At 46.0% G+C, this 19233-nt stretch overlaps 1 long non-coding RNA gene across 1 annotated transcript in view; it reads right to left on the bottom strand.

Annotated features, from left to right (window-relative positions):
• LOC146776073 (uncharacterized) overlaps positions 1–19233 on the bottom strand; it is a 38973-nt gene that overhangs the window by 12158 nt on the left and 7582 nt on the right. Inside the window, exon 2 of the long non-coding RNA XR_014971904.1 lies at positions 14366–14489. This is a non-coding gene — a long non-coding RNA (uncharacterized LOC146776073). The remainder of the gene's footprint in view (positions 1–14365; positions 14490–19233) is intronic.

Genomic DNA, 19233 nt, shown 5'->3' with positions numbered 1-19233 from the left:
GAATGAAGGGCCAGAAAGGAACCTGTTTTCAATGCCCATTTTAATTAAAACTGGGTCTTAGACCCAGAGGAGCCAAGTTCACTTAAAGCCTTGGTACAGAGGACTTTCCCACCCGAAGCATGACAGAAGGTATCGGAGCTACCATCTCATAACAAGAAAAGGAGGTAAAAGGGTCTGTCTTAGTTCAACAGTGGCATATGCAGAAGCACTTAGTCCGGTTATGCAACTGAAATGCACGTCGCAGGGCTCCGTCTTTCAAAATTCTAAGCCTAGCACTACCTGCCCAATAGGTTACGAATATGCAATAAATGGACAAAATGCAAACACCAAGTGGCGTAGACGGTACACAGACAACACTATCAGGAAACAAAGACGAGTCCCGTGAGAGGGTTGATGCTTGCACATAGAGCGAGAGAGAAACATGCCCTTGAGTTATACTAGTATAGAAACAAGCATTGGCATAGCCAATAGGTCTCGCCTTTGGGACCTTATAAGTGTTTAGCCATGCAACAGTTGATGTTGTAGCACCAAGGATATTGTGCTGGATAACTAAATACGTATAAGGTCCCAAAAAGGTGAGACCTATTGGCTATGTCAATGCTTGTTTTTTTTAAGTCCATGAAACCTTTGTTTCAAACCCAAGCAAGCATTAAGATACTAGGGAGCAGTTCAGTGACTAATAAAATGTGATAAGTTTGTTCTCGGTCATAATTCTTTCTAATAACTCGTGCTGTTTATAGCCCTTTACACAGATGTCTGCAGTTTCATAGCGCTATAAATAACATGTTTTATAGCCCAGTGTAATTGTACTCCATTTTATGGACGTAGAAATGACGGAAAGTTGGGCTGGCTTACACTAAGATTCAAAACACTTATCCTGCAAATCTTAGCAGTTGTCAGGGGTGAGCGTTTCACCGGCTGAGCCATTTTGCCAGCATCGTTTTCTGTTAAATCCAGCTAGTCCACTGGACTTCTGACAAACTCAAATCTAACCATTGAATGGTTTGATATTGAATTGGAATTGTTGGTTCGTATTTAAAAAAAGATGCATCCTTGTTAGCAAAGCCTTTAAAGTTTGTTAGGTTTTTATTTTTTTAAAGGATAGCGCCTAGTTAACATTCTGCGTCAAATAGGAAAATGCCGCCCTGATACACACATGAAACTTTGCTGGAAGCCTGAAAAGACCCGCACTCACCTTCAAAGTATGTATGCTTAAAGATAATGCACTTTTCAAAGAATAGGGTAGTAACGGGTGTTTTAACCTTTACATTCGCCCTTATCGGGCGCGAACAGAAACTATACGTGCTTTTCTAGTGTTAAGATAATGCTGCTTTTTCCCCCTGTTTTTGCAGTGGGCCAAATGTGTTTTCAGACACACTGGTTGATAAATGACTGGTCTCGTTGGTGTCCTAATTAATGTAGAAGAGTTAAGAACAATGGTTCAAGGATGGCCCAAAAGGGTCCAATAGAAAAGGTGACCCAGGCAGGGTCACTTGTTTTTTAAGATGAGTGAAATCAATTCCGTAGGGAGCAGGAGACAAAGTACGTAAAGGGTCATGTAGGTCAAAAGATAGCAGGTATTTATTTAAACAAAGTCAATTTTAGAATGCTCACAAAATAAGAAAAGCGTGGTGTGAAATAGTGATAGTAGTTTTTAAAAAGACATCGCATTGACAACAATATAGTAGTTGAATTCCATAATTGATCTTTACAAGTTATAAAGAATTCATGTTGTGGGGTGGTCGACGGCGTTTCGAACCCAATTATTGGGGTTCATCTTCAGGACAGTGGTGAGCATGCTGAAATTAAAGAGGGGGGAAGGGGGATGGGAACACATTTGTTTAAGACCCTGTGTATATGTAAACAAACACATTACTGCATACATTCTAGTAAATACAACAATAGCTCCCTAGAAGGAAAAAAGGAAAATAATTCTTACATTTGGTAGGCATTATAATCATGCATTTAAAACAAATTATCAAGAATTAGTGCTTGGAGTCCATAAAAAAAGACAAAAAATTGAGTCAAAAGGCGAGAGGGCAAAATTGCAAAAGTAGGTATTTGTTTAAATTAAATTAAGGGATGACAACGTATGGCGCTAGATTTTACCAGCTAAGACATGGCATTTCAAAAAGAGTAACAGGTGGTGCTAATTAGATGAAGTCCGGTGCTGGGAGCAGTCACAAAAAGCTCCCTCCAGCTGAGCCCTACTATAAAACACACAGGCTAGCAACGCTATTTCCGCATTCATCAGCCAGCCCCAACAGCTGCAGGACGTCTCTGACTGCTCGGCCTCAGGCTCCCATTCACTGCCCTGTCGCCCCTCTAAAGAAGTAAGTTTTCTCCGGTCTCTTCCCCTGAGCTAATAATAACTTCGCAGAGCACATCACCTATGGAGCTCATATTTCACATCTCTCTACATTTCAGAATTACATTCTCCAGGCGGATCTATGTACTGCCAAGCTGCTTGTTTTCAAATAATTAAGTAAGTTTCTCACTTGTGTTTAAATCCCTCACACCCATCCCATTATTCATTTCCCAACTACAGTTAATTTTTCCACACTCTGGCTCTCATTCAATACAGCCTTTGAAGCCCCTGCCTCCCACTTTGGAGACTCTAGGAACTTTACGGGCAGTTTAACTTCAAAATAGTAAGTGTTTTGCCCCTCACTTGACCTTAGACACTTCATGGTTCTTTGCCGGAATGCTTTCACATGTGCTCCCTGTTTCATCCATGTTAGACAGATTAATTCAGCCCCCTTTTTCCCTCACTTATCCCTGTAACACTGACAGCTTTTTCGAATAGAATTAAGCAAGTCACCCCTGTGCCTTCATTTTTTATAGTGTGCTTGCTTCGGATTCACTGCCAGTAGTAAACCAAGTTTATTTAATTAGCTGCTTTTTGTGACTGCTCCCAGCACCGGACTTCATCTAATTAGCACCACCTGTTACTCTTTTTGAAATGCCATGTCTTAGCTGGTAAAATCTAGCGCCATACGTTGTCATCCCTTAATTTAATTTAAACAAATACCTACTTTTGCAATTTTGCCCTCTCGCCTTTTGACTCAATTTTTTGTCTTTTTTTATGGACTCCAAGCACTAATTCTTGATAATTTGTTTTAAATGCATGATTATAATGCCTACCAAATGTAAGAATTATTTTCCTTTTTTCCTTCTAGGGAGCTATTGTTGTATTTACTAGAATGTATGCAGTAATGTGTTTGTTTACATATACACAGGGTCTTAAACAAATGTGTTCCCATCCCCCTTCCCCCCTCTTTAATTTCAGCATGCTCACCACTGTCCTGAAGATGAACCCCAATAATTGGGTTCGAAACGCCGTCGACCACCCCACAACATGAATTCTTTATAACTTGTAAAGATCAATTATGGAATTCAACTACTATATTGTTGTCAATGCGATGTCTTTTTAAAAACTACTATCACTATTTCACACCACGCTTTTCTTATTTTGTGAGCATTCTAAAATTGACTTTGTTTAAATAAATACCTGCTATCTTTTGACCTACATGACCCTTTACGTACTTTGTCTCCTGCTCCCTACGGAATTGATTTCACTTATCTTAAAAAACAAGTGACCCTGCCTGGGTCACCTTTTCTATTGGACCCTTTTGGGCCATCCTTGAACCATTGTTCTTAACTCTTCATTATCACCCCAGGTTCACATATCGGGGTACCCTTGTCTCCTAAAACCTAATTAATGTAGAAGCTTTTTTATTCTAACCCGTGCTGCGGGTGGCCTGCTGGCATTTTAACATGGAAAAATACCTAGGGGCTAACTTAATTGGTTCCTCGCTGCAAGCCAATCTGAGAGTGTTGCTGAACAGCCAAGTGCATGTATATTCCGGAGCGTCTTGTTGAAGTGTGCTTCTGTTCAGGCAGGGAGAGAAACAGAAGGGCAAGGGGAGAAATAGAAGGGCGAGGTAGAGACAGAAGCACCGGAAAGAAAGGAAGGCAAGGAGAGAAACAGAAGGGCAAGGGGAAAAGCATAAAGGCAAGTGGAGAGAAAGAAGGGTAGCGGAGAAACAGGAACCAGGTAAAGACAAAGGCTGGGAAGAAACGGACAGGCAAGGAAAGTGACCGATGGCCATGGAGTTGACAGAAGGGTAGGGGGAGAGAATGTTATAAGACAAGCGTACGAAAAGTATTTGCCGCGCTGGCGCCGAAAGTGAAAGTGCATCGCGATCGCGATGCACTTAATTACCCATGACGGAGAAAAGACAGATGGCGGCTGCGCGCGTTCACGCACAAGCTAGAGGCCAGCAAAAGCCTCTGGTAGCACTTTGAAAATCCCCTTACGAAAGTCGAGCAAGCTGCGCATGCGCTGCTCTAGGCTCGACCTAAAAAGGGTGAAATGGGCAGAAGTATAAACAAAAAGATCCCGCTGAAGACCACAGGAACTGACTCAACAAGAGGGGGACAAAGGCATGGCTTTAAATATATTCATAAAAGGAAACGACCAGAGAAGGCAAACATTTTGAGATGGTATGTAATCTTGTCTGACTGGAGCAGACGAGGAAGACCAGTGCAACAGGCATCACTTCGGCGCATCACTTGTTACTTCATTCACCTAAGGCAAGAAAGTCCATGGTGAACAGCAGAAGCATGATCCATGGTCTAAAACTGCACGAGCACAAACTCATGGTGAACTACCTGAAATAACAATGCACTGCAAAGGACTGTGGGTTGAATGGCCACAGGAAACAGTCACCAGTGAAGGTTCATAAGGAAACACTGAAGACAAGAACAAGGCAATGTCCTGAGATGCAGCCATATTAAAGTCAGGCTGAGCAGAAAGCTACTAATAAGGAGCCAACAAAAAGAATCGACCCAACAGAAACAGATAGAGGACTACACATTAGAAGAGCTGTGTGCTCTGATGAAAGTAAACGCGTGCTCTGCATGCAAATCCTTAAAAAAAAATAATTCCACAATAGTGGATGAAAACAGTACTTCGCCGATGGGAAACTGATAAGATAAGAACACAAGGAACATGCATTGGTAAATGCAGGAAAAGTGTACTACAGCAAATAGAAATGAAGGAAAAGTAAGTGGCAAGTACAGGAACCAATGAAAAGCAAGGAAAGTATGGAGGCGGGGCGTAAACCCCTTTTAAGTTTTATATTAAATACAAAAGATTTCAAAAACAGTGTAGGCGAAACCTAAAGTTTCTCTGTGCACACTGCTAAAAGAAAGTACAAAATGAATTCCTATTGATTGTAATGTATAGATATTTGAACTGATCCCCAGAGCAGTAGCACTGTACACTGAGAACGTTATTATGAGAAGCCTAAGCTTTATGTGCTGTACGCTGAACAGTATTACATGCCTCAAATTCAGTTTACAAAAAATAAATCTTTGAAATATATATTGTATGTATCGCATCACACATACTTATGCTGCCCTACATATATTTAGAATCTGAGAGACACAAAGGTCGAGTGATTTCACAAACTACCACATGTTAGTTCAAACAGTGTATTTAGAAACCAATGCTCCAAAACGGAGGCTGTGAGACTAAGGGTATCATTTAGAGAGGCGAGCAGCCTGCCAGACGTCCAGTGCGGGTCTGGCCACTTCAGCTACAGGACTGCGCCGTATGGGTGGACCATTCTTCCAAAGGTGCTTTCACTGCGTGTATGCCACGCGGGCCACTATGTTGCCTGAGTCCACTCAGCCTTTCGTTTTATTTCACAGAGACAACCCCCAAAAACTGGGGAGTGGTTTCTCCGTGTGCATGTTTCACTAGAGTATACCTCCCGTTCAGTAATTTGCTCTGTGATATTATTAGAACTAAATATCTCATACTTTGCACTTTTCTTTTCATTGGCTTTCATTTTCCAGGATCTGCGCAGGACTCATGAGGCGATGCAATGACCTTGGAAAATAGGCCTCATCCCATCAGCTGGTCACCACCTCCTGCACTCATACAGATTTCCAGAAGAATGAAGGCCGGACTGTAAAGCAAAACCAGCCCCGGCAAATATGTTCCAGTCAGCCCCACACTGCAGCATGCCAGACACTTGTCAAGTGAGCCGGACCCACTCCATGGATAGGGGGCTCTTCCCCAATCAGTGTTTCTGAAAAAATGGATGTAAAAGCACTTTAGAATTGTACATTCCACCCTGGTTTGAACTCAACCCATCTTGAAAGCGTGATGTAAGGGGTCTAAATGTGCACTATAATTTGTGAGCCTATGCATGAGTTCCATCCCACCTCCTGAGCCCATATTCCAGATTGTGCATGTGCGGAATGAGTCGTGGCACTTTGGACAGAGGGTCTTACCCTCGCTTTCGCCCTAATAAAGATCTCATGGGAATTGTTTGTTGTGAGAAATCGAAAGATTTACAAAACTATTGTGTAGGCCTGTGATTAACGCAGGATACGTAAGGCGCACTAAGGGTGAAGTGGACCTTGCTTCTGTGAATACGATCATCTACAGCCAGAGCACAGACTTTAAACATGCCAAGCTTGGTTTTAAATGATCTAGTCACGTCTTCACCGTTCACTTGCTCTGCGCCGTTTCTTCACTTGATGTGACAGACGTGCATATATTGTGCAGTGCTGTGAAAAAAATAATATATTCTTTTCATTGTTTGCTAAATGCGTGGACCGTGGATATTCGCGTTATGTTCCATTACTTCACTCGTGCATGGGTTTTAAGATGTGCACATTCTGCCCCACGTGAGCAATTATTGCTACTTGCGATTCAGAATGAACACCTCTGTGCTATACATTAAACTCCAGAAGCCGCTCCCTGGCTTCCAGCCCACCGGGAAATGCCAGGGTGGCAGGAAGTCCAATCCGGTCATGGGGGGAACGCACGCACTCTACTAACTTTCTTTTATGATTAGGTAACAAGAGACAGGCAAACACTTGACATATTTTCCTGCTTATAATTAGAAAGTTATCTACGAACAGGATGAAACGCAAACGGGCTTGAAACTCTTCTACTTGATCAAAGAAAAAGAAGCTTTAAGAAAAGGTGAAGCTAAAGCGTCCTCAAAGGAATGACCTAAGAAATGGCCTCAGAACATGCTGCCCTGCTGCTGTCTTTTGGTCAGTCAAAGCCTTTTGTAACGGATCAAGAATCACCCCCTTGAGTTCACGCCCCCTGCGCAGAGCTCCACTGCTGCCCAGCTAGGTTCGCCCTATAAAAGTGCCGCAGCATACATAAATACAGACACAGATAATGGCTTCTCAATGCACATTAAAGTATAGTTTACTTGTAAGTCCAGGCGTTTAATAAACTAATCATCAATATTCATACAAAACGGGCCACACTGCATTGTTTCTTTGCACTTAACCATACTCGCAGATCTTTCCATCATGTGCACAAGCCACTGAGCTAACTTGCGGCCTGCAGGTTACACTCAAAAGCCCCGTGGCAAGCTCATTAACTGCGACTGTTCTGTAAATACTGTAATGATGGGCCCTAGGCCCACATGCTAGGTGAAGAAGGACACTGCACACATAGTTGGGGATAGTGGGAATGGCCACGAGCACGTGCGCTCGGCCCCTTTTATTGACAGCGTCACCTGACACAGTGACGTCTGTGGTGGGTGGGTGTACAGTGTAATACAGCAGGTCGGAGCACTAGAACGTGTCCATGCATGGACACTACATCCCTCCCAATTTTTAATAACAAAACCCAACGTCAAAGTTCAACCTGGGGGAGAAAGAAAGATATACACAGTTGTAATACAGTGACCAAACTTCTGCAGAATCGCTCACGCTTCAGCTGCTTGGAGTCGCAGAAGATGTTCTTCCTGTCGCGGACGATGCTCTTCCTGTCGCAGACGATCACCAGTTCACTGTGGCACCAGTCATGGGTGCTCGATGGATCTAGTCTGTTTGACGGCTCTGCCTTGAAGTTGTTCTCACAGTCTTTCCTTCGCTTTTACTTTCTTGGCGACAAACGCAGTTGAGTTCTTGTGGTTTACCGCTAGATGTTGCCGTTCGTCTGTTCGTCCAGTCCTTTTCTTTATCTGTGGCGTGTGTTTCTGTTTTGCAAAAGACGGATTGGTTGCAAGACACCCCTCTCACCATGATGCCTCTCTCGCAGGTGTTCCCCTGCCACGGGATATCCCTGAGGCCCTCTGACTTGTCCTGAGCTGGGTGTACTGTGCCGTGTTACTCGCACGCCGATCCGTGTGGGTGCAGAGGAGACGACAAGTCTCACCTCTGGTTCTGCAGTCGTGCCTGGAGGGTAGCTGTTGGCTCCTGTCTTCGCACACAATGTCTTCATCCTCCTGGGACCTTTGCTGGAGGGCGGCTGATGACCATCTCTCGTCGCGGGGACGCTCTCTCACTGGCATCCCTGAGGCCTCTGCCCCTGGGTCACCACGGCTGGCGTTGTCCAGTGTCCGTGTGACCCCAAAGGTGGGTGTTTCGAATGGTCCGGCCTGCTCACCTCTGCAGATCCCAGGTGCGCTGAAAGCATCATCAAACAGATGGTCTTTCTCCGTGCCACGGGTGTTCTTCAGGACTTGCGCACCGTGTTCTGACGCTTGTCACCTTCCTTGTCTTTGAGGTGTGAGTAGTCTTGCCACACTCTTCTCTCTTTCCTCTATGTCTGTCTCCGTGAGGATGTCATGTCACTCTGACTTCTTCTTTGTTGCAGTGGCAACCGTGCCACTCAGATCTCTTCCTTTCCCCTTTCTTTTGGTGGCAAACGTGCCACTCCGATATCTTCATTCTTCTTTTCTTGTAGTGGCAAACGTGCCACTGCGATTTCTTCTTTCTTCGTAGTGGCGGACGTGCCACTCTGGTCTCTTCATCTCTTCGCTTCACGACCTACTCTGGACCGTTTCTGTTCTCTTATCTGGCCAGGCTTCTCCGTGCAGCGCGCGCACTCTGCACGTGTTCCCCCTGGTCTTGTCCTCGTCCGAGAACACTCTCTTCATCTTCCTCAGCATTCCGAGTTAGGGTCGTGACCTTCTCTTCATCTTCACCTTGTCACCAGTTACTTCGGTTGAAGTTCGTGGGGCCATGCTCATGGTCCGCTTCGGTCTTCTCCCTTTCACCAGTTGCTTTGGTTCTTCTCGAGCTTCTTGGACCACTTGACGGTCCGCGCTGCCGATCACTGGCAGGAAATCTTCGGTCTTGTCGTCAGACCTCTTGCTTTGTAGCTTCCTTGACCCGTGCGTCGGTCACCTCCGTGTGCAACTCCTGACGAGTCGGCTTCTGTGGTGCGACCATTTGGCTGGTCGGCTTGACCGTTGTGGTGCGACCGTTTGGCAGGTCGGCTTGCCCTTTGTGGTGCGACCATTGGGCTGGTCGGCTTGACCTTTGTGTTGCGACCGTTGGGCAGGTCGGCTTGGCCTTTGTGGTGCGACCATTTGGCTGGTCGGCTTCACGAGGTGTGTCACGTCGTGTGAGTACCTGTGTCCGCTGCCTTGTCAGGCGCTGGTGCGTGCTACTCTTCGTACCGTCGTGGTACATCTCCAGTGTAGCGTTGCTCCTAGTATCATGATCACTTGATGTGGTGGCTTCTTGGCGCCGCTGGGTGTGGCTCTGCTTTTACTTTTCACATCGATACCGCCCCCTCCCGCAGCCGGCCTCCTCACATCGCGGGCCGCGGGGGGGGTGCTGGCACCTCTCTCCTCTGGCCGGGTGCTTCACAACCAGGGCTCACCTTCGCCCTGCTGGTCTTCGTCTCAGCGCGGCTCCTCACCTTTCGGCCGGCGGGCCTTTTCTTCCACGCGGGTGGGCTCCGCGTGGTCGCCGCCACTTGCCGGGTCGCGGCCGATGCGGGTGGGCTCCGCTCGGGTTGCTGTCCTTCAGGGCACCTCCGGGCACAGCGGCAGGGTCGACGGGGTCGGGGTGGGCACCCGACCTCGTCCTGCAGAATCACGGCGTCGCGGCCGATGCGGGTGGGCTCCGCTCGGCCTGTGCTTTATTCCGGGGCGCTTCTGGGCACAGCGGCAGGTCGGGGTGGGCACCCGACTGCCACGCTTCCGCCCTGGGGCACAGCGTCGGCCTCCCGGTCTTCGTGGCGGTGCGGGGTGGGCTCCCGGTCACCGCTCGTGGCTAGGGCTCTGTGCACGCCCGGCGGGCGATTAGGCGTCATCCGCGCCTGCAGGGGTTTTACGCTCGGTACTTCTCTCCCCCTTCACGCAGAACGAAGGCTGCACACGCGGGGCGTAGTACCACTCTCGTCGCCATTGTAATGATGGGCCCTAGGCCCACATGCTAGGTGAAGAAGGACACTGCACACATAGTTGGGGATAGTGGGAATGGCCACGAGCACGTGCGCTCGGCCCCTTTTATTGACAGCGTCACCTGACACAGTGACGTCTGTGGTGGGTGGGTGTACAGTGTAATACAGCAGGTCGGAGCACTAGAACGTGTCCATGCATGGACACTACAAATACGACTAACATGCAAATTAAGTCCACAATTCTCTGGTGTGGACGCTATATCCCAAAAGATTACCTATCCAATCGCCATATTGTGCCTACAATAGTTCGGAGGGTTAATGTCCCTACTGCTGCGATGCATCTTTTCCTTCTTCAGTATGTGAAACGAAAACGCTCCTGTTTGCGATGATAACACTTATAATTGAGTGCTACGAAAGTGCAACGCTGTGCAAGAGAGCTAATCTGTAACACAGATGAGTATTCAACATGTGATAAGAACTTTGAATGGGAAGGGTGAGGCATGTAGCGTTTTGCATACGCGAGGCCCGAAGAGCTGGCCGGGGATGTTTCAGTTTGACTGTTGGGCGCGCTAATCGCCGAGTTTAATTAGAAACACACTGCCAGTTCAGTTGTAATGAGAGCATACTTAAATCTGACCCACTCCAGTGGATGTAGGATAGGGGTCTCTTCCCCAATCAATGTTTCTGAAAAAACTGATGTAAAACACACAAAAGTAAACTAAGACTCCTTTTTCATCACAATATTTAGAATCCAGACACAAGATGCTCGCGTAAAATATTTCAATAACCCAGGCGCAGCACTCCCGAGAAAATTTGGAGGGATTTGGGCAGCGTGAGAGCGACAACTGGAATAAATATTGTTCACTTTCCTCTAAGATCATGTTCCCTTTGCTTCTAAAAGAAAATTATACATTCTAAGAGGATCATTTACAGGAAAACAGGGTTTTATGTGGCTCTTCGATGCCACAGTACACACTTATTGGCTTTAGGTTTGATTAACAGTGCTTTGCCGCCATCATGTGGAAAAGAGAAATACCAGCGCTCTCCGACCCCAGACCTCATCTGAGGCGGAGGTAACATAAACCAGCACCCACGTTAATTGAGAATTGAAGGACCAGTAGTGACCCTTACTGTTGGTTATCAGCTGCAGTGCCGGTCTGACGGCAGATCGCGGACCTCCAGGAGTCAAGTCCACCATTGCTCCTCGCTGCTGCACGCATTTTGATTGATGTGGGACTGCTGAGCTTAGTGAGAGCGGACTGCACTGCAGCAGACTGCCTGTGAAGCTCCTCCACTCCGACGGGCGGTCCGGACCGGGTCCCACGGGTCCACAGACTTGAGTGTCTGTCGCATTACGGCATGAATTACTGAGTCAGTGAACAAACGCTCTGCGCGAGCAGCCGCGTCCGGACGCTCCTCTAACACTGACCAACTAACTTCAAGCCTGCCGCTCACACCGTGCCGGCGGGTAGCCATTGGTCAGTTTTAGGTCTGCTTAGGCAGGGCTTGCGCTGTTTGTTGGAACAGGTATGGACTTTAAGCTCCGCCCATTTTACCACTCATCTTTTCAATTGGCTCCTGTTTCTGGCCTTTGTAAATGACGACTTTTAATTGTTAATATGCTTAGTAGTCCCTCCTATACCTCCTTTTCTCCTCTTGTAATCTCCCATGAGGACTGTCCCATTACAAGTGTTGTTACTCGGTATGTTTTAATAACAGTCTGTGAGCACTATTTTCTGAAATGACTTTCGCTTCAGGACACGCTCTCCAGCACCTGCTTTTTCTTTTATCAAGCGTGATGCATGCCTAACTTTATCTTATGCTTTTGGGCTTTAGCTGCAATAGTGGCGACACCTTTCTTTTCTTATGTGCGACTCGCAGAACTTGATGTTGAAACTGCACACAACATAATATTTATTTTTCAAAGCAGCGTGGCACGCCACAATTTTTTTAAGGCACCATGGCACGCCTTGTTTTTTTAAAAGCAGTGTGGCATGCCACACCAGTTTTATTTTCAGCCACGCATAATCTTATGTTTTAATTTTAGCAGCGCAGCACCCCTTGCTTCAACTTCAACAATAGCGGCCACGCCTTTCTTCCGCGTAGCTTGACCAACTTAATCTAAGTGTCCTTTTTAGATTTCGGCTTGAAGGCTGCGCTTGCGCAGTTTCGCTCCGAGATTTAATGTTAGGAGTGGGGCTTTAACCCGCCCCTTTTTTTTTTTATCTCTTCTCCATTGGCTGGCCTCTGAAATACTGGTCAGCCATTGGAGAAGAGCATTGTCTCTCCAAACAAGCCCCGTCTTTTTCGGATTCGGGGGCGTGTTTTTTCGATTCTTTCTCTCCTCTGGAATGTAAACATTCCAGCCAATGGCAAGAGGAGAGAAAGAAAAACACGCCCCCGAATCCGAAAACGCCACTGCGTTTCTCCGAGGCATTTCTGCTTGACCTCGGAGAAAGGCGGTGGTGCGTCATCCCCGTCCACCACTCCCCCTGCTCTCGGCTCCCTCGGTGCTCCTCTCGTTTAACAATTGTGTTGGCCAAGACCGCCCTCTTTTACCAGCCAGATATGATCAGATCTCTGGGATATCCGTAAGTAAAGATGCGCTCGCCGCTGGTTGCCAGTGCACGTACCACCACTCAAGAGTGCTGTGTCGTTAAGTTGTGTGTGCACGTGGTAGGCTCCCCTACTGCTCCCAATTAGAGACTGTGCCCTCCACCCTGTTGGTTTCGTATCCACTCCAGCCCTCCCACCCTTTTACTTTCTCGTCTCCTTCTGTGTTGCTTTGGTCTCCCCCTCTCTCTTGCATGTTGCTTTGCCCTATTCCCCCCCGTGTAGCTTTCGCTCCCCTGCACGCTTAGAAAACTATAGCAACAAAACCACACCTGTATCGTATTGTTCGCTTTACCAGCCAGATATGATCAGATCTCTTGGATATCCGTAAGTAAAGTTGCGCTCGCCGCTCGTTGCCAGTGCACGTACCACCACTCAAGAGTGCTGTGTCGTTAAGTTGTGTGTGCACGTGGTAGGTTCCACTACTGCTCCCAATTAGAGACTGTGCCTTCCACCCTGTTGGTTTCGTATCCACTCCAGCCCTCCCACCCTTTTACTTTCTCGTCTCCTTCTGTGTTGCTTTGGTCTCCCCCCTCTCTCTTGCATGTTGCTTTGCCCTATTCCCCCCCGTGTAGCTTTCGCTCCCCTGCGCGCTTAGAAAACTATAGCAACAAAACCACACCTGTATCGTATTGTTCGCGTGCGCATCAGCATTTACAAATTTACTCGGGTGGCCGCGTCTACGGCTTTTTTCTTGTAGTTTAGCCATGCTCCACAGCATCACGGATACCGTTCAACGTGCCCGAAAGCTATTGGCAAAGCAAATAGGTCACAAAGACGAAACCTATTGGCTTTGCCAATACTCGTCTAAGATTCTCGTTTTAGCTTTGCCCCATTTTACTTACCCTTATGAATTTCTAACAGTTACTCATACCCCAGGACTTTAATACTTAACTTTTATATGTATCTCCTTATCTCTCCTTTTTTTTGTACTTCAATGTTTTTGCATTTTGAGGTAAATGACCTGAAAATAAAATTTCCGATTTCGCCGGCGCACTGACTACTCAGAAAAGTACAATAAAGCCAGCAGCTGTGAAGTCTTTCCAACAGACTCACGGGATGAGTAAAGAACAGCCACCAACCGGTGCAGTGGTCACTTCCACACAGGCGAGGGTTGGTACAGAACAGCCAGGCTCAGCAGTAGAGGAGTGGCCCCGGCATGCACACGTGACAGCAGCACAGTCGGGCAGAGGCAGCAGCCCTTGCACATCACTCGGAAAATGCCACTTCCCGGGTAGAGGCAGCTTTTTAGGTCTCGGCTCGAAGGTTTGAAAACATCACTTAACAACCTCCTTTTGTAAATCCCCACAATTTACTACACTGCCCCTTTAAGGAACTCCAGAGTCATCCAGACTATCCACCATGCAGGGAAGGGTCAGTGAGGCATTTTGTTTCTGTCAGGACCATTGCATTGTAAATGCTTGTTTTGTTTGTTTACACGCTGCGACACAGAAAGGAAATAATGAAAACGAGCAACACCTGCTCCGTTTTCATAGCTATCCAATATTCCGAGAGTATACTCAAGTCACGTGTGGGCAGTCTTAAAGTATTAGTTACTCCGATGCCTACCTGCTAACCCGAATGTTGCCTCTGGAGCATTGACCGATGATGGAGGAGTAGAGCTGGCCAGGGACTACGTGAATAGTACACTGTCTTCTTCCAAATGCCGACCACTTCCCAATGTTTGAGGAACCTGTTTGGATGGAAACATGGGCCAGATATCAGTGTGATTAAACAAGCGGGCAGGCGGCACATTTGCTAAATCTATCCTGAACAAAAATAGTTTTCAACACTCAGTGATCTTTTTGATACTTCTACAAATTGTAGTTTTCCAGTCCATTTCGAGGAGCTTCGTTGCTTCTATCTTCTCTTTAATGGATACGTGGGTGTGTATGTCTATATATGTCCTTTTCTTCTTGTATAATAACTAGGTTATCTTTTTTAAATATCTGTTTATTAAGTTTTTGTAAAGCATTTAACAGGGGAAAAGTAAATAAAACAAAGAAACACCTTTTAATTAACGTAAATACATTTGTTTGAAAACATCACTGAACGACCTACGTTTGTAAATCCCCACAATTTACTACACTGCCCCTTTAACCCCTTCAGTGCCCATGACGAGCTGGACTCGTCATGGGCTGCGGTGGCGCTGTGCCCATGACGAGTCCAGCTCGTCATGAACCCCACCCACTAAGGCAAAGCGCGGCACAGGGCGGGGAAAGGGGCGGGCATGCAAGGGGTTAAGGAACTCCAGAGTCATCCAGACTATCCACCATGCAGGGAAGGGTCAGTGAGGCATTTTGTTTCTGTCAGGAGGATCCACAAAGTGCTGCCTTCTAGTTTTTTTGGGCTAAAACATGCTTTTTTGGCTTTATTCCAAGTCCTACACATTCTTGCATTATTTTGCAGGAAGTGCCTTTTCCTCCTGCTTTTTCTCTTCTTTCAGCAAAATTGACAGGTGCTCCTTGTGTGGAGGTAAGAAATCTTTGAATGATCCCTACTCCATCCCTACTCCATCAGAAGGTGTAAAATCTGTCCGGAGATGCCTTACAAGTGATATATAACGTTTAGCTGTTTTTTAGGTCTCGGCTAACAGCTCAGATTGGCCTGATGTCTTACATATAATGAACAATTACCGCAAAGCTGTCATTAACGCGCGCAGCAAACCAAACAATGGGGACTAGCTTATCCTAGTGACCACCAGCACAAGCACATGGGACATTACACTCACAAGCCGGCTGAGGGAGCGCAGATGGCTGTGTGTGTATGTGTGGGTGGCTCTGTGTGTGTGTGGGTGGCTCTGTGTGTGTGTGGGTGGCTCTGTGTGCATTTGGGTGGCTCTGTGTGCATGTGGGTGGCTCTGTGTGCATGTGGGTGGCTCTGTGTGCGTGTGGGAGGCTCTGTGTGCGTGTGGGAGGCTCTGTGTGCGTGTGGGAGGCTCTGTGTGCGTGTGGGAGGCTCTGTGTGCGTGTGGGAGGCTCTGTGTGCGTGTGGGAGGCTCTGTGTGCGTGTGGGAGGCTCTGTGTGCGTGTGGGAGGCTCTGTGTGGGTGGCTTTTTTTGTAGGTGGCTCTATGCGTGGTGGCTTTCTCTGTGTGGGTAACTCTGTGTGTGTGTCGGTGGCTATGTGAGTGGCTCTGTGTGTGTGGGTGGATTGGTGTGTGTGGCTCTGTGTGTGGGTGCAAATGCAATATGTCTCGTATTTGAGAGTGATTAAGCTATTGACATTGTAAATACCAATGCTGTTTCTTTAAATGTTTTAAAAACAAAAATAATTTCATGAAAATGCCAGTAGCTCTAACTTTAACAATGCCGAGACCATTGCATTGTAAATGCTTGTTCAGTGCTTACAGCTGGGGATGTGTCCTCTAACTGCAGCTGGGGTGATTAGTGTCCCTCCTATTTGAGACTTTGGCTTCTGTTTCCGCTTCCTGCTGCAGTGCTCACATTGCCTACTTCAGTTGCCTGCATCTAACAGAAGTCCAAGCACGTCACTCTTTCTCTGTTTGCGGCTCACTTACATTGATGTTAAGACTGTACACAACATAATATATATTTTTTAAAGCAGTGTGGCACACTGCGCTTTTTTAAAAAGCAGCACGGCACACTTTACTTTATTTTTTTTCAGCCGCGCATAATCTTATGTTTTACCTTCAGCAGCGCAGCACGCAGGGCTTCAACATCAACAATTGCGGCAGCACCTTTTTACTGTGTGACTCGTTAAACTTAATCTAAGTATCCTTCTCCAGTGTTTACAACTAAAGAAGTATCAATGCGATACCTATAACATTGCAAAGGCTTGTTAAGACTGACTCACTGTTACACTCGGCCACGTGATGTCATGTCACAGACATTGAATTTGAATCCATTGCCGCAGCGGTGAATGAACTTTCTTGTTATATTGTAACCTCTCAGCATGCCCAGTCGCAAGCTGAGCCAGCCGCCCAAAAAATCCTGCAGCAAGCAGCACGAACCCAGCGCTGCAGCCTGGCTATTTGACAGAGCACTAACTGCGCTCCAGCTTGACAGCTGAGACACCATAAATGCACAATGTTGCATTTCAATGCAGTGATGCGAACCACCACACTGAAATGCGTTAGTCTAATGCCTTATGAATGGTACATGGCAGGGAGGCACTTGCCCCTGCAGTGCAGAGCAACATCCATATCTGATCACATATACATGGGGCACTGTAATAAACATATAAATGTCTGGCCTTTATTTTCGTTTTACAAACACGTTATTACTCACAACTGACCTGTGGCCAAGTCAGCTGTAATAATTCACATTGGCCTGGGTATGTCAAAATGAAGCATCGCTGGCACACAGATCCCTTCTTTTCATCACTCACCGTCTTAGAGATGATAGAGGGATGGATGCCAGCCAAAATCCTGCTATCTTTTATTTATGGACACTACAAAGTTGAAACATGCTTTAGGGGAACAAAAGGAAATTATTGTAAGTGGCAACAAATAACCACTGCTACTAAACAGGAGTGGCTCCTCCGTATGGCAGATAAGCATCGCCCCACACCTCATGCCAGCAGATGATAAAACGCTAATAACACAATGTTATTATAATTTTATTTATGCTGTCTGAGCCCCGTAATAAGTATAGGGTGGGGCCGGGCCAGGCATGTCAGGGAGGAGTAGTATTGTGCACTTATAAGTGCACATGTGTGTTTGGACGGCCATCCTGGCCAGCCAAACACACGTGCCAGGTTATGTTTCTCTAACACAGCTGTGTTACACAGCTGAGTTGGAGAAAAGCCATAGGCTCCAATGCACTGTCTGAGCAGCAAACTAGGCCATTCAGACCAACCTTGGCACTGCTCTCATGCTATAAAAGCAGCTTCTGAATTGGGTGTGGAGACTGTGTCCTGAGGGTCCATCCCCTTACAGCCTGACAAGAGGAGCAGTGAGGCAGCCATCAGCGGGAGCAGAAAAAAGAAGCAGGCAAGTCTTTTTTTGGTGCTTTTTATTATGACTTCCCCCCCCCTCCCCAACCCCGTGGCCGCCCTACTACTTTAGACTGGCGACCGCCGCCACTGCTATGAAAACAACTCCCTTCGTATGTGGCCCAAGCTACTGTGCTCTGTTCGAACAGAATGCTCCTCTAATTCCTATTAATCAAGTTAAATGTTCTTATGTTGCTTTTCCATTTCAGAAACAGCACTGTAGAAATAAGGGCTGCACACAACAGCAGAAACAGTTATAATCAAACATCACTAGTCAATGCTTAAACTGTTCCTAGATTGTGAATCATTGTTTCTCTATGTAATTTAAGGCAATGAGCCTTATTCACAAACTGCATTTTGAAGGACATGTAATGGTACCTCAGTAGTACTACTCACATACATAAAAATGCATTTCACAAACCTATGCCCGGAGATCTCCGCCTCGCCTATCTTTTCTCTGCACACATAGGTCTATGTTTTAGTAGTAAATATGTGAGGGACAGGGTTTAGTGGCTGCAAATGGGGAATACTTCCACTTTTTAAAGGGAGCATTTACTGAGGGGGAAGAAGACGTTTAAGGAGAAACATGCAAAATAAAACAATACCAAAATCACCCACACATGAGTAAGCACATTGTTATTCACAAACTGCACTTCCAAAGTTTCTAAAACCAAAAAGATCTCAAAACAGTTGTAAATGTACTCCAACCCAACTTTGGAGTAAGTCAAGCACCACAAGTGGCAACTCAAAGGTAATACAATCCACTACCATAGAAAATAATGGCAGCAGGGACTTACAAATAACACTCTACAGGAAACAATGTTAGAATACCTACAATTATCCAATTTTAAAATCCATATATAAATTATAGTTAATTTGACATTTAAACATATACAAACAGAGTGGCGACTTATAGTTAGTGTTTGGTTAACTAGCTGAAAAGAGTGTGTAACGAGGTGCGCTACTTATAATAATTTGAAGGTGGTGTTTACATTGTAAATGAAAGCTATAACTTCAGAATTTTGAAAGTTTCAGAAGTTTAAGTTTGGTTTGTATAGGGAAAAAACGGTTTCCTAACTATAACTAACATTTAATCTTTGGTTTTTTGATTAAATTTGAATGTAAAACTTTCTTTTTTTAAATGTTTTTCAAATCAAAGAGTCCAGTGTCACTGAATGCAGTGTTATGTGGAGTGTCGTACAGTATAGTGGAGAAGAGTGTTGTAAAGTCTATTGTCGTAGAGTGGAGCATTGTAAAGTGGAATAGAGTGGAGAAAGGTAAAGTGGAGTAGCATATCATACAGTGTGGAAAAGTGTTATTTAGTGTAGTGGCATAGTGTCTCATATAATGGAGTCAAATGTTGTAGAGTGGAGTGGCGAGCTGTACAGTGGACTAGTGTGTCATACCGTAGAGTAGGAAGTTGTAGACTGAGGGTGTGTTAAAAATTGGTTTCTGGTTGGCAAAGGTATGCAACCTTTCCAA

The sequence above is a fragment of the Triturus cristatus genome, chromosome 12 (genome assembly GCF_964204655.1).
Source record: "Triturus cristatus chromosome 12, aTriCri1.1, whole genome shotgun sequence".
Taxonomy (NCBI): Eukaryota; Metazoa; Chordata; class Amphibia; order Caudata; family Salamandridae; genus Triturus; species Triturus cristatus.
The sequence above is the reverse complement of the archived record's forward strand: the minus strand, read 5'-3'. Positions and strand labels throughout refer to the sequence as shown.